The sequence below is a fragment of the Elephantulus edwardii genome, unplaced genomic scaffold, assembly GCF_000299155.1.
Source record: "Elephantulus edwardii isolate Elephantulus edwardi_28Jun2011 unplaced genomic scaffold, EleEdw1.0 scaffold00011, whole genome shotgun sequence".
NCBI classification, from domain to species: Eukaryota; Metazoa; Chordata; class Mammalia; order Macroscelidea; family Macroscelididae; genus Elephantulus; species Elephantulus edwardii.
Window position 1 is genome coordinate 8,486,528 of NW_006399761.1, and position 13,034 is coordinate 8,499,561.

Here is a 13,034-nt window from a genome sequence, read left to right on the forward strand (position 1 = left end):
TCATGAAGTGTGGCCATCAGAGAAGCAAGCACTGTGTGTGTGTGTATGTGTGTGTGTGTGTGTGTGTGTGTGTGTGTGTGTGCATTTAATAACATCACCCACGACGGTGCACCCAGGTCTGCACATGGTGGGTCGTGTGACTGAACATACACTGCGTGCAGACATGTGTATGCTGTCGTGGGTGATGTTGAATACAGTAACATGACACATGACTGTACACACACATCTGTACAAACAGTATCTGCTGGAGTGCATGAAGAATAAAGCATGCGGGAGAGCTGTCTTAGATGAGCAAGATTATAAAGAACCTTAAATGTTAAAGGAAAGAACACCAGAATGCCAGAAGAATTAATATCAATCATACCTACTGACATCATTGGAAAAGCAGACGCTGAGGAGGGAGACCGAGGTTTTCCTGGTGACCCTCAGACCATCAATCACAGCAGAGAGTGGAGACCTACTCCATTAGACTAATTTAACTAACTCCTGCTTTCTGTTGTTATTGTTGTTAGGTGCCATTGTGTTGACTACAACTCCTGGTAACTGTATGAACAACAGATGCTCCTGGTAAGGCCACGATCAACAGGTTGAAACACTGCCCTGTCCTGCGCTATCCTCAATTCTGCACCAGGCTCAAGCCTGCTGTCGCAATCCCTGTGTCAAACGTGTAATTCTATCTTCGGCAGCACTGGATTTCAAAAGAAGGCTGCTTTCAAGGCTTAAGGCGGCAGCTTCCTGTGTGCACCCCGCACATCAATTTTAGTTGCAGGAGATTTAATTTGTAGAACCCTAGATTCTTATCTTTTGCACTTCAGCAGCGCTGCAAACACTTCCAGGTTTGGATTTACAGATTTATTGTCACTGTCAATAAAAGAAATGTGCCTGACTCGACCAAAATCCACTTTAATTACTTCTGTGGTGTCTCCGGCGGCTGCGAGGACATGGCATTTCTCTGACACTTCTCCCTTTTTAATTTGGTAAAATGGAACGTTTGCCCTGAATAGGACCTCAGAGAGAGGAGTCATGATTGATGTTGACAAGCTGGACACCACAGATTCAGCAACACTGTCTGCATAAAGTCAAGTGCTAGGTTCTACATTTCTTCCAGCTGGGCAGTCTGGTGACCGTCAAGGATTTTGCATGGTGGGACTTTCAGACAACATCCTCTGATGCTTTGTAAACAAATTCAATGGCTTGCTTTTCACCAGTGTCAGTCACAAGGCCAGCGCTGCCTTAAGCGGCTGGAATTTTGTGGAAGATTCCAAACCTGACAGGTGCCGGATATCAAAACACACTGTACCACTGGAGCGCAGAAACCCAGAAAAATGCATTCTTTATTCTCTGCTACATATTCCATCTGTTTCTCGCCCCAAGGGGTCATCTGTTATGTATTTATAAGAAGCGTTCACACCTACGAGAACACGGATTCCTGTGTCTCGCGTCAAGCACACCCTCCTCCTCGTTCGTGACCCATTTCTGAGACATCCTTCTACATCAGCTCGTCCTTTTGAAACCTGTTCTGAAAAGCATTTCAAGTTAAGCACTGCCTTTGTGCCCTCTGATCGCACCAAATCCTGCAGAGATGAAACCACGCTCTCTCCAGGCCTTTATTCTGCAGTTAGATCATTGGGGTCATTAAAATCCTACAGCCCATAGTCCACACCGCCGGCTGATCACCCTGGGACTCCCCGCGACTGGAGGAGGCGACCAGAGAGGGGACGGCATAGAGTGGTCCAGAGCCTGGGAGAGAAGAGGGCGTAATTCTACACTTTTTAATTTCTGCAGTAAATCTCATTAAAGACACAGAATGCTTTGTTCAGGAAAAGAAAAAAAAATTCAAAAGATCACTGGGCAAGGCATGAATTTTCACAGTAACAATTTTTCTTCTTTATGACTTAAATGATTTCTTCCTTCAAAGACAACATTTTGTCAAATCTTGACCATTTTCTGGACCCTACACATTTCCACAGAGCTTTCTTCTCCCTTCCCTACAAAAGCAAGGCCTCCTTGGCCTTTGCTGTTCATCTCATGGTGACTTTTCACACCCTGGATTTTATGAATTCCCTTGTGAATCTTTCTAAAGACCTTCATGTTCACACTGTTAACCTCTGATCTCAGGGTTTGTTTGGGGTTTTTTGTTTGTTTTTTTTCTTTTGGCCTCAATAACTTTTTAAAGAGAAAACATCAATGCAGCCAACATCAAAACAAAACAAATACAAAACCACTCACTACTCCCTCATTAACCAACACAATTCTCGATCTTCACATTAGCGCAACACACACATTGTGAATCTGGTCCAAGCAAACGAACTTGGGGAAATATTTTGCCTGGTAACAGTATCGAGTATAAAATTATTATTTTTGAAAAAAACAGGAAGGCTGTCATAGAAATATTATAGAAAATTCCCATCTCTTTTTTCATAATGAGTACTTTCCCCCACTTCCAGCACTGGGAGCTAATGACAGTATGTCTTAGACAAGCAGACTCTGCCTTCTTAATTCACTTCTAGAAATGACAACTGAGCAGGTGACAGGAGAAGTGTGTTTCATGCAACGCTGTGATTTAAAATGAAAATTGAGCCAGGAGACCAAGGGGATTTTAGAGCTGAGGCATCGTAGCAGGACTTTGCAAGGTTTGATGCTGGTGGTGGTTGCTATGTACTCTTCAGTGGTTAACAGACCCACAGTGGCCCCTCCAGCAGGTTTTCAGAGGCAGTAAATTTCACAGGTGAATACTGCTTCTCTTTCGCCCATGTAGCAGCTTGTGGATTTGAACTGTATCCCTTTGAGTTGGCAGTACAGCGTTTCACCACTAGGCCACAGCGTGAGCAATGGAATATGCGAAGCTGACTGACAGGATTAGAGCAGCCATGGTTCCTCACACTTTGCACCACTGGAGTATTTATTTATTTTTCTTTTTTACCTGAGAGCCCTGTTTCCATTCAGAAATGTCTGACACACATTTTCAAATGGTCCACTGCGACACTCGCAACCTCTGGATAGTCTGTTGAGCCAATAACTTACATTTTTAGAAAAAAAAAATCATTCCACAGAGCAGAATGAGCAATTCTGTTATTTAAAGTGTGCAGGTGTAACAAATTCAGACTTTCTAATACTTCGACTTTCTACATTCCGGGTTGATATGACGACTGTAACATGTGTGTGAGCTGGTGGGATTGTGGCAAAGGACGGCAGGAAGATGGCACAGAGGGTGGTGACAGATAGGACAAGGCTCCAGGATGCGGTTCGCAGGGTCACAGTCGACTTGACGGCCATAGCAATGGCCCCTAGCAACAACAACAGCAAGGAATGGATGCGGCATTTCAAACAGTTCCTGTTTGTTTTTGTGTTGCTAGTAGTAATGTTAGCACTTCTTGTTGTAGGGTGCTGGTGAGTCTGAGCCAACTCACAGCTGACCCTCCAGCAGGTTTTCAGAGGCTGTTAATCACATGGGAGAAGACTGCCCATCCTCCTGTGGAGCAGCTGGTGGCTTCAAACCACCTACCTTGAGGATTGCAGTGAAGTGTCTTACCACTAGTCCATGAAAGGTCCCTCCTAATATGTTTTGCAACTATTAAAGTTGAGTGTTCAATGGAGGAAGTCTCTTTTAGATCATCACACTTTTCTTTTCACCATCTATTTAAAGGCAAGTGAGTTTTGGAATTGTCCTTGAGAACTCACACAAGTTTTTCTTTTTACCCTCAGCAAGATTTTGATTTTTCCACTACACATTAAGATTTGCTCTTTCATTTTACCTGTATATAAAATTAGGTTGCTTAAAAATGTTTAAATTAATTTTAACAATTGAAAAGAAATGAAAACTGATCAAAGAAGATTTACATTCCATTTTGGGTGCTAAAGCATTTTTCTAAAAAATAAATATTAGTGTGGTTGTGGAGAAGTTGGAATATCTGATTTATTGTTCAGGTCTGAGAGAGTCAAAAGAGATGGTAATTACAAGGCACTAAAAAGAATTGCATTCATTTCCTGAGGTTCACTTGTGAGTCCTTCATAGGACTCCATGAGCGTTTCTCATCTTGAAAAAACACTGAAGAACTTGTGTTCACTTCTCATCCTTGGAGCTGCATTTTCACAGTTCACTGGACTATGGCCTCTACACAACTGGGGAGGGGGACGCACAAAGAGCATGATACAAATACGAGGGTATGCTGGATCAGAAGATAGATTGTGGTTCACTGTGTGCAGGACCTGCTAAGAAGAGAGTCACGTGGCTGTAATACAGCAGGTGTGGTCTTGTGGGACTGATGGGAGAAGACTGAATGTAAGATTATATACCCCATTGGTCCAAACTAAAACGGAAAATGTTGTTGTGGTTGTTAAGTGCCATCAAGTCATAAATGACTCAGCAACCCTATGAATGAAAGACCTGAACACCTGTGTAACTTTCACCTTTTCCCAGATTCATAGGGTTTCCGGAGGCAAGCTGTTTCAGAAGTGGATGCCACTCCTGCTTCCAAGCTTGCTTTAATGGGGGAGGCTCCACCAAACACTGTCCACTATGGGTAACCATTATCACATTTGGCACATCAGTGTCACAGTGTTCAGCTTCACAGCAACCACGAGTTACCTCTGTACAGCAATGCACAGACCACTGCTGTACCGCTTAGAAGAATGTTTGACCAAAAACAATCAAAACCAGGGATGACGGCCGCAGGCTCAAGGGCCCATATGTGTTTTTAAACAGGAGGCCAAATCACATCATCTCACACCCATTGGTGAGTCAACAGTCCACCCTAATCCTCACCAGAACCAGCAAACAAGCCTCTGTAGAATCTAGCTGCTGCAGACGACTTCCAAACTGGATTCCAGCCCCGAAAAGGAAAACACAGCTGTATAAAAAAATGTATACACTGGTATTCAGTTCACATCTTTCCTTGTGTCCTTTCTCTTGGCAGCCCTGGGTCTCTGGTCTGGACAACGAGTGCTCCTGTTTTGTTGATTCCCTAAGTACACGCTTACCTAATTGTACATGCCCTTCCTGGCACTGACAGAGAATTTAGCATAATGTCAGGAGGGATGGTGTTGTGAATAAGAGAATATGAGTGTGAAGTGAGGCAGCCCTACATTTAAATAGAGTCTGTGCCACTTAGGATGAGACATTTCAGCCCAGACATGTTCTCTGAATTATTCGTGCCACAGTATTCTCATTTGTAAATGGAAGACGACCTATTTGAAGATTTAAAAAGGAGGGTTTATAAAATACACACTGCAAACATATGTTGTTGGTTGGTAAGTACTGTCAAGTTGTATAAGACTCATGATGACTCTAAGAACAACAGATTTGAACTCTGTCCTACCCCGGGCCATCTCGGTCATTGCTGGTACAACTGGGCTCATGACCACAGTCACTGTGTTAGTCCACCTCGCTGGGCAGCTTCTTCTCCTCTGCTGACTCCCCGCCTATCCAAGTATGATGTCCTCTTTTTCAAAGAATTGCCTCTCCTATCACCATGCCCAAAATATGTGAGACAAAGCTTTACCATCTTAGACTGTAGGTAGCATTCAGGCTCCACGTTGTCAAAGACCTATCTGTTTTGTTGTGGGGTTTTTTAATTTATTTTTGTATTTATTTATTTATTTTCGTGTGTGTGTGTGTGTGTGTGTGTGTATGTATGTATGTATTTATTTATTTACTTATACCTATCTTGTTTTTTAGCAGTCCCTGGAATATTCAGTACTCTTCCCCAACACCACAATGCAAAGGCATCGGCAACAAATGTGTATGTTAATTACATTATTATGGTACTATCTTCACATGACCTCCCTAAAAATGTTCTGTAGCCTTTCTTATGCACTAGCTCCATATATCCACAAGATCAGGGTGCACTGACCAAGCTAAAGAATTTAGGAACTATCAATAGGGAAATCGTAGTAAAGGAAATGCATGCATTTCCAGGGTAAAAGGTGCCTTAAGGAGGCTTGGTTGGGTAATATCCAAGTGCCTGGAAGCTAGGTGAGAAGGTGGCAGCTTGAATCATCAGACAGGCCGGGGGATAAAAGACCTGGAACACAGGGCGCCCTAACGGTCTAGTCCATATGGTGTTGTGCTCCTATCCCAGAAGTCAAGAATGTCTGTCAGTGGCTCCTGTGCAGAAAGACCAACAGTCTCCTTCCATTATGAGCTTCAGAAATCTCACAGAGCTTGGCAGTGAACTGGAGTTCAAGATTAGAGCTCGAGTGGCCAATTGGTAAGGAGCTGCACTGCAATCCCCAAGGCACACAGTTTGAATCCACCAGCTGCTCCATGGAGAAGGATGGGCAATCTCCTCCCATGATGCCTCTGAAAACTTACTGGAGCATCAGCTGTGGGTCAATTCTGACTTGACTTGATGGCACACAACAACAACAGCAACAGGGAACCATGTCAGATGGTTTCACTCTGTCAAAATCTACTCAACCACGCCGAACAACAAAATGCCACTTAAAGTTTTGGACTGTCCAGTTGCTTGGCGAAGGCAGGGGACTGATGTCGGTAAGTCAAACAAAGCAATACGCCCTCCACTATTCATGGGTCTACCCACCACCTACTTTTTCTAACACATGTTCAGCTTAAAACTGACATTCAGTTATCCAACTGCACTAGGGCCAGACCAATGTTTCCTTTAGAAGCTCTGATGATATCTATTACCAATAGGAAGAAAATATAAAGTCATATGAAATAATAGACCACAGCAATTCTATTATATAGTATGGGTCTCTCACATACATTATGCTTTTTTGTTTGTCTTTTATTGCTTTTTTTTTATTCAGCATCAACAATATCTTCATCCTTTGTGGTTTAACCTAAGGCAGAATTTATCTGTTTCTGCCACCAAGATACTTTTTCTAAAATAATAGGAATAAGTATGGCTTACAAATTGCCTTAAACAACCGGAGGGACTGCCATTTGCAAGTGTCCGAATGACTGCAGGCTAACAGGATTCATCACACAATGAGCTTTGTGGGCTCCACTAATTGCTAAATTCATTCTGTCCTAAAGCCTCTTTCAGCAAATCCGCTCCCAGTATCACAGGGCTGGCAGTTCTGAATAGCAGAGAAATGCTACTTTATCCCATGTCCCTTTTATTGAGTTTAGATTCACTTCCAGGAGTCCTGATTCTGAGGCTGAGACACCGAATAGTGGGTTTTCTTCTTTAAATAGGGGTGAGAAATAAAGCTGAAGGTGTATCTAAACGGCATAGAAAGAAGTCACCATCAAACACATTCTCACCCTGGTTTCAGCGACCACACAGAAGGATACATTCCCACACGAAAGACAGAAAATTTAAGAGTTCGGAAAAGGGATTTATTGGCAATGGCCACACCCTCCACAACTATCACCTCAAAACCACAGTGCCATGATGCATTTCTCCCCTACGCTTACTGACAGCTTTGGCGCTGAACTGTAATTTGGCACACAACGTTTCTATACTAATGGAATGTGACAGTGTTGTTATGTTCACTGTTTCCCATGTGATCACGGCCATATTCATCTTCCCCAACCTGACATTACACGAGCTAATATGACAACATTATATGCTGGGCCACAGGGTGAAAGCAGCAAAGGATTATTATAAAGCATAATGGTTTGGTAATGGAGAAAGAGAGAGAGACAGAGAGAGGGGGGCAGGAAGGAGAGGGAGAGGGGAAGGGGGGAGGGGGAAACAGTGGAGGGGGAAGAAGGGGTGGAGAGAAAGAGTTAATGCAACTATGTAATTGGTAAAGCAAAAATAGGTATTATATAGACAATGTCACGGAACAACTATAACCAAACCCCAAAACCAAACTTAATCCTTTGCAGCACACTTCGTTGAATGCAAATGTTGTGTGCATAATGTAGATGTTGAATGTGAATTTTCTGTGAAAAATGTAGATGCAGAACCTGGCACACATTAGAGTTTAAGAAGAGGTTATATCCAAGAGAAAATTCACCAGTAGTTACATCACAGGACCCTGCATGTTAAGTGGAGCTCATCCCACAGCGCCAGGATTTCAAACCACGAAAGAGGGATGCCTTCCTCAACGCGCCTGTGTGGTTTCTAAGGGACAGAACTTCTTAAGTAGAGACTGGATAGATTATGTTCCTTCAAGCAGAGATCTTGAAAGGGAACGCATTCCAGGTGGAATAATGGTGTCCCCCAGGTGGAGAAATTAGCATCGGCAATGGTGAGGTAATGGGAAAGTGTGATGTTGTTAGGAAACAGCAAGTGGGCACCTGGGTGGCAACACTGCATATGGACAAGGATCTGCAGCAGCACAACCAAGGCTCAAGTCAGACCCCAGAGAGTGCTCTACGCCAGGTTGATGAATCCGGGGGGGGGGGCACGGGCTGCCAATGAGGATACGGGGTACAGGCTCTGGTGAAAGAATCCACAGGGAGTCGCACTGTCACCCCAAAGGCCATGTGCTTCTGGGGGTACAAATCCACCAGATGTTCCAAAGGAGAAAGGTGGACAATCGCCTCTTGAGTGATTGGCAGCCCCTGAAAACCCACTGGAGGGTCAGCTCAAAGTTAGTATTCACTCAAAACAAGTGCATTAAGTTGGCTATTCTAGAAATCCTCATGCAAAGCCTCCAGTCAGAACTCATTGAGCGAGTTACTGTTCCCTTGACCATCGGGCTAAATTGGGTCTCAGAATAATCCTGCAGCCCAAAGTCCCCCTGAAGATTTCCAAGGCTGTTAGTCACCAAGGAAACAGACAACCACATCTTCCTTCCTTCTCTGAGAATCCCAGGAATCTGCCTCTCTCCCATGGAGGTGATGTGGATTCAAGCTGCAGACCTCTAGCCATTGCACTCAAGGTGCCTTGAGATACTCCTAACACGTGCAGTGTGTGGTAGAAGGGACTGGGTATGTAAGTCAAGAATTAAAGGAATGTTGTGCCTTGGAGGAACAAAAACTTCTACAGAATGATGAAGTCAAGATAAATGTAAAGCTATAAGGTCTACAGTGATGACAAATAAAACAGTACATCATTAAGCCTCTGTAAGAACACAAGGCAGAAGGACAATAATGCATCTAGTTAGGACAATCTTGAGGAACTTGTGGCTTTTAGAGACAATAGAGAAGAGATGTGGTAAAGGCAGTGGGTAAACTGGAGAAGGGAGAGGGGGACAGGACACTGAGGGATGAATACATCAGACCAGCCAACACTCGGCGGGATCTGTCCTGAGTGTACTCAAGGAAGAAGTATTAAACAGCTGAATATGCTACAACACACCACACACACAAGACTGTTGGTTTTTTTCAATGACCAGGTTATACATAAAGCAATGTTTTGAGAAAGGACTTTCCAAACACATTTCTCTAAAAAAAAAAGAGAAAAAAAATACCCCTTTGGCATCACTTTGCATAAATGCCTCCTTTTCAAAACATTACTTTAAGCTCATTCATTAGCAGACTTTATCAAAGATAACACTTACAGACTATGCAGTATTACCATGGTCCCCTTGCTAATTCTATCTCCAGGCTAATGAAAAAAGAAATGTGCTAGTAACTTGAAACCATCCTATAAAATCGATCAGAAAACATTCAGAAGCTCTTCTGTGGGGAAGGGGCTGGCATTTTAAAGTTTGTGAACTTGCCCCTCCTGAAATGTTCGGACTCTTGAAGTTGACAGAGGCTACAGGCACCTATGTACAGATAAATACCCATCTCATGGTTGTAAGTTCTCAGCTTGATGTGAAATTTAAAAAAAGTCTTAATTCTTAAATAATCCATCTACACAGAAAAAAAGTCTAACAGAGATGGTGACAATTGTACAGGAAAGGGCTAGGTTCAGATCTGTTGTTTAGAAGGTCGCAATGGGTTGTAGTCAGCCTACGGGCACTTAACGACAACAACATACAGAAGGCATTCTGTTAAAATTCCAAGGGTCACTTTAAGTACATATTAAGAACCTACAGAAAAAGAGTTGGGTATTTATTTTTATCAATTTTAAAAAAATGGGGAAAATGTGATATAGTACTTCTATCCCCATTCACTTGTTAGTCTTCAAAGAAGCTATTATTTTAGTTTATAAAATTTATACTGTACATGAGAATAAGGGACACTTTGTCCTGTGAAATTGTCTTATTCTATTTTCTGGATAATCTTCTACTAGATTGTAAGGGGGATTTTTCTTAAAAAAATTCCTTTTATATTGCTTTGCTTACAAAGTTCATATACAAAAAAAATTTAAAAAGTTCATATACATTGTAAAGAATACTTAAATATTGACTTTAATTTACAGATATTCACCATCACCACAACCCCAAAATACAAACAAAGAAACCATTCTAACCATTCCAAAAAACCTACTAAGAGGTAATGATTTAATAAAAATGCACGTATTCTCTCCAAAGTACTTTTAATGCTGATTTGTGCAAAAGCCATATCAGGAGACACATTTACCGAATGGCATTTATCTTATTTATAAGAAAATAAAAAAAAAAAGAAAATAGCAAACAGCCTTATCATTTTTGTCATCACTACCGTCACCCAAGAGCCACATTCAAATACTCTTTTGTGAAAATGAACTGAGACAGCGTGGTACTTAAGGTCGAATCCTGCCTTTCCCTCACAAAATGTCTAACACATGCAGAAAAGTATATTCTTCGTAGATAACTTGTACATGAAAGTGAGACATCCTGACATGGTCAAACAGTAGTTCTCTTTGTAAAACGTGGAAACTAGATTAAGCAAAATTTGGCAGTAAATTCCTTCAGCACAGCAAAAGACATTTTCATGCAGGAAAGCTCTCTCAGCTACCACACGTGGTCATACATTTGTTCGGATCATGTTCAAGATCAAAACCTTAACATAATAAAATGGCAACAAATTTGCAAGTTCTGCTCGTCCTTGAAAATTAGGTTTTTCTTATTTTCCATGGAGTGAGAACAACTATAAGAAGTCTCTGCTATGTATACATATATGCGTATTTTTATTGGGTCATAAATAAGCCGTACTTGCTTTGTATATGTTTCTAAATTTAAAAACGGAGCAACTCCTAACGATACAGCATTAGACTTAGCTCTGAAGAAGGAGGGTCAAAACAAGAATCCTAATTCCCCTAAACAACTAAATTACCCACTAGATTAAACAAGGTAAAATCTGACTAAATTAATCAGAGAAGGTTATTTTAACCCAAAAATGGTTACTGTTTTTATAACATTGTTTAAATAAAGACAGTATTTATAATGTTATAATAATGTTTTGAGAATATATTTACTGCTTCCAGTCTTTTTATAACTGGTAAGACTGAGATAAGGCATTTGTTCCATTTCTGGTGACACAGCCCTAAAAGGTCTTCTCCACATACAAGCCTATTTTGTATTGAAGACATTTCCTCCCCTATTCGATATTTTGCACAAAGACTTGGGAAATCTGGTGAACTGATGACTGCCTCATCTGTCTCTTCTACAGCAGCCTGTGGGTTTGAACTGGCCACCTTCTGTGAGCACTCAAGAACACTGCCAAATGTACTATCTGGTCGCAGACTTTATTAATATGCTGCCACACACAATTCATTTTAATGGAATAGTCGTGTTTGATCCCATCCTGGCAAATCTGATACATGCATCTATTAACATGGGCAGATTCTCAAACAGACAAAATATCAACTGATTAAAAACCCAGTCTTCTTTTAAGTCTAAAATCGAGCTTCTGCTGATACGCATACACTTTCAATTCCCACATCCTGGAATTTACCTTTATGGAGTTTGTTGTGGTGTTTTTTGTTTGTTTTTTTTCTGGTGTGTTTTTTTTCTGAAATATTATAGTACTTACAACAAAAGGCATATATCTATTTTACAAATAGGTACTTTTGTCAGGAATAACCTCTCTATGTGGCAGAAACACAATGATAAGTAGGAAATCTCTTTATCCTTTTAACGGCGTGTTCTAGGGAAAGATCTATTTCAAAGTTAGGAAACAACTTCAACCTGTGGAACAGTCAATATCTTCTAAAAATCTTCCCTGCCGCTCTCTAGGTAAGTCATGATATGAGGTGAAATGATGTTTTATTGCCATGCTTATTTTTTTGAGAATAAAGGAGGTGGGGGGGGGAGGTGGAGAGGGAAGGTTGGCTAAAATACAGGTGAAGGTATAGTCAGAGTTTGAACATACTATTTTTAAGGTTAAATACACCCATGGGTTTACAGAATACAGATGGATGTACAGGTAGGTAGACAGACAGAGATGTTGCTATATGAGATGAAGTCGGAACTAATTCAGAGCGAAGCCGTGAGCAGGTTTTCAGAGGCTGTAAATTGCATGAGAGGAGAATAACCATCTTTTCTCCCATGGAGCAGCTGGTGCTTTCTAACTGCGTGCTTTTGCATTGGTAATGCAGCTCCTTACCATTAGATCGTCAGAGATCCATGGATAGGCAAGGAGCCAGGGAGCAAGGCAGGCAAAGGGCAAAATGACAGATGGATAGATGGATGGGTAGATGATGGATGATGATGGATAGATGGATGGATAGATGATGGGTAGATGATGGATAGATGGATGGTTAGGTGGATGGATAGATGATGGATAGATGATGGATAGATGGATGGATAGATGATGGGTACATGATGGATGGATAGATGGATAGATGGATAGATGATGGATAGATGATGGGTAGATGATAGTTAGATGGATAGATGGATGGATAGATGGATGGATGGATAGATGATGGTTGGATGGATAGATGGATGGTTAGGTGGATGGATAGATGATGGGTAGATGATGGATAGATGGATGGATAGATGATGGGTACATGATGGATAGATGATGGATAGATTATGGGTAGATGATAGTTAGATGGACAGATAGATGGATAGATGGATGGATAGATGATGGTTGGATAGATAGATGATGAGATAGATGATGGATAGATGGATGGGTAGATGGATGGACAGATGATGGATAGATGAATGAGAACAAAAAATGAGACCTATCATTACTCACTGGAGCTGCCGCCTCCCTGACAAAATGTTGTAAAATTAAGTATTATATGATGTAATTAAAGAATAAGTATATATTTTATATTTAAAAGGAATAAAAAATA

General features: G+C 41.4%; 1 protein-coding gene across 3 annotated transcripts in view; it reads right to left on the reverse strand.

The window, feature by feature from the left end:
• The window catches only part of NRXN1 (neurexin 1), a 1,383,864-nt gene that overhangs the window by 655,378 nt on the left and 715,452 nt on the right, over window positions 1–13,034 (reverse strand). The gene's annotated exons all lie outside the window — the stretch shown is intronic.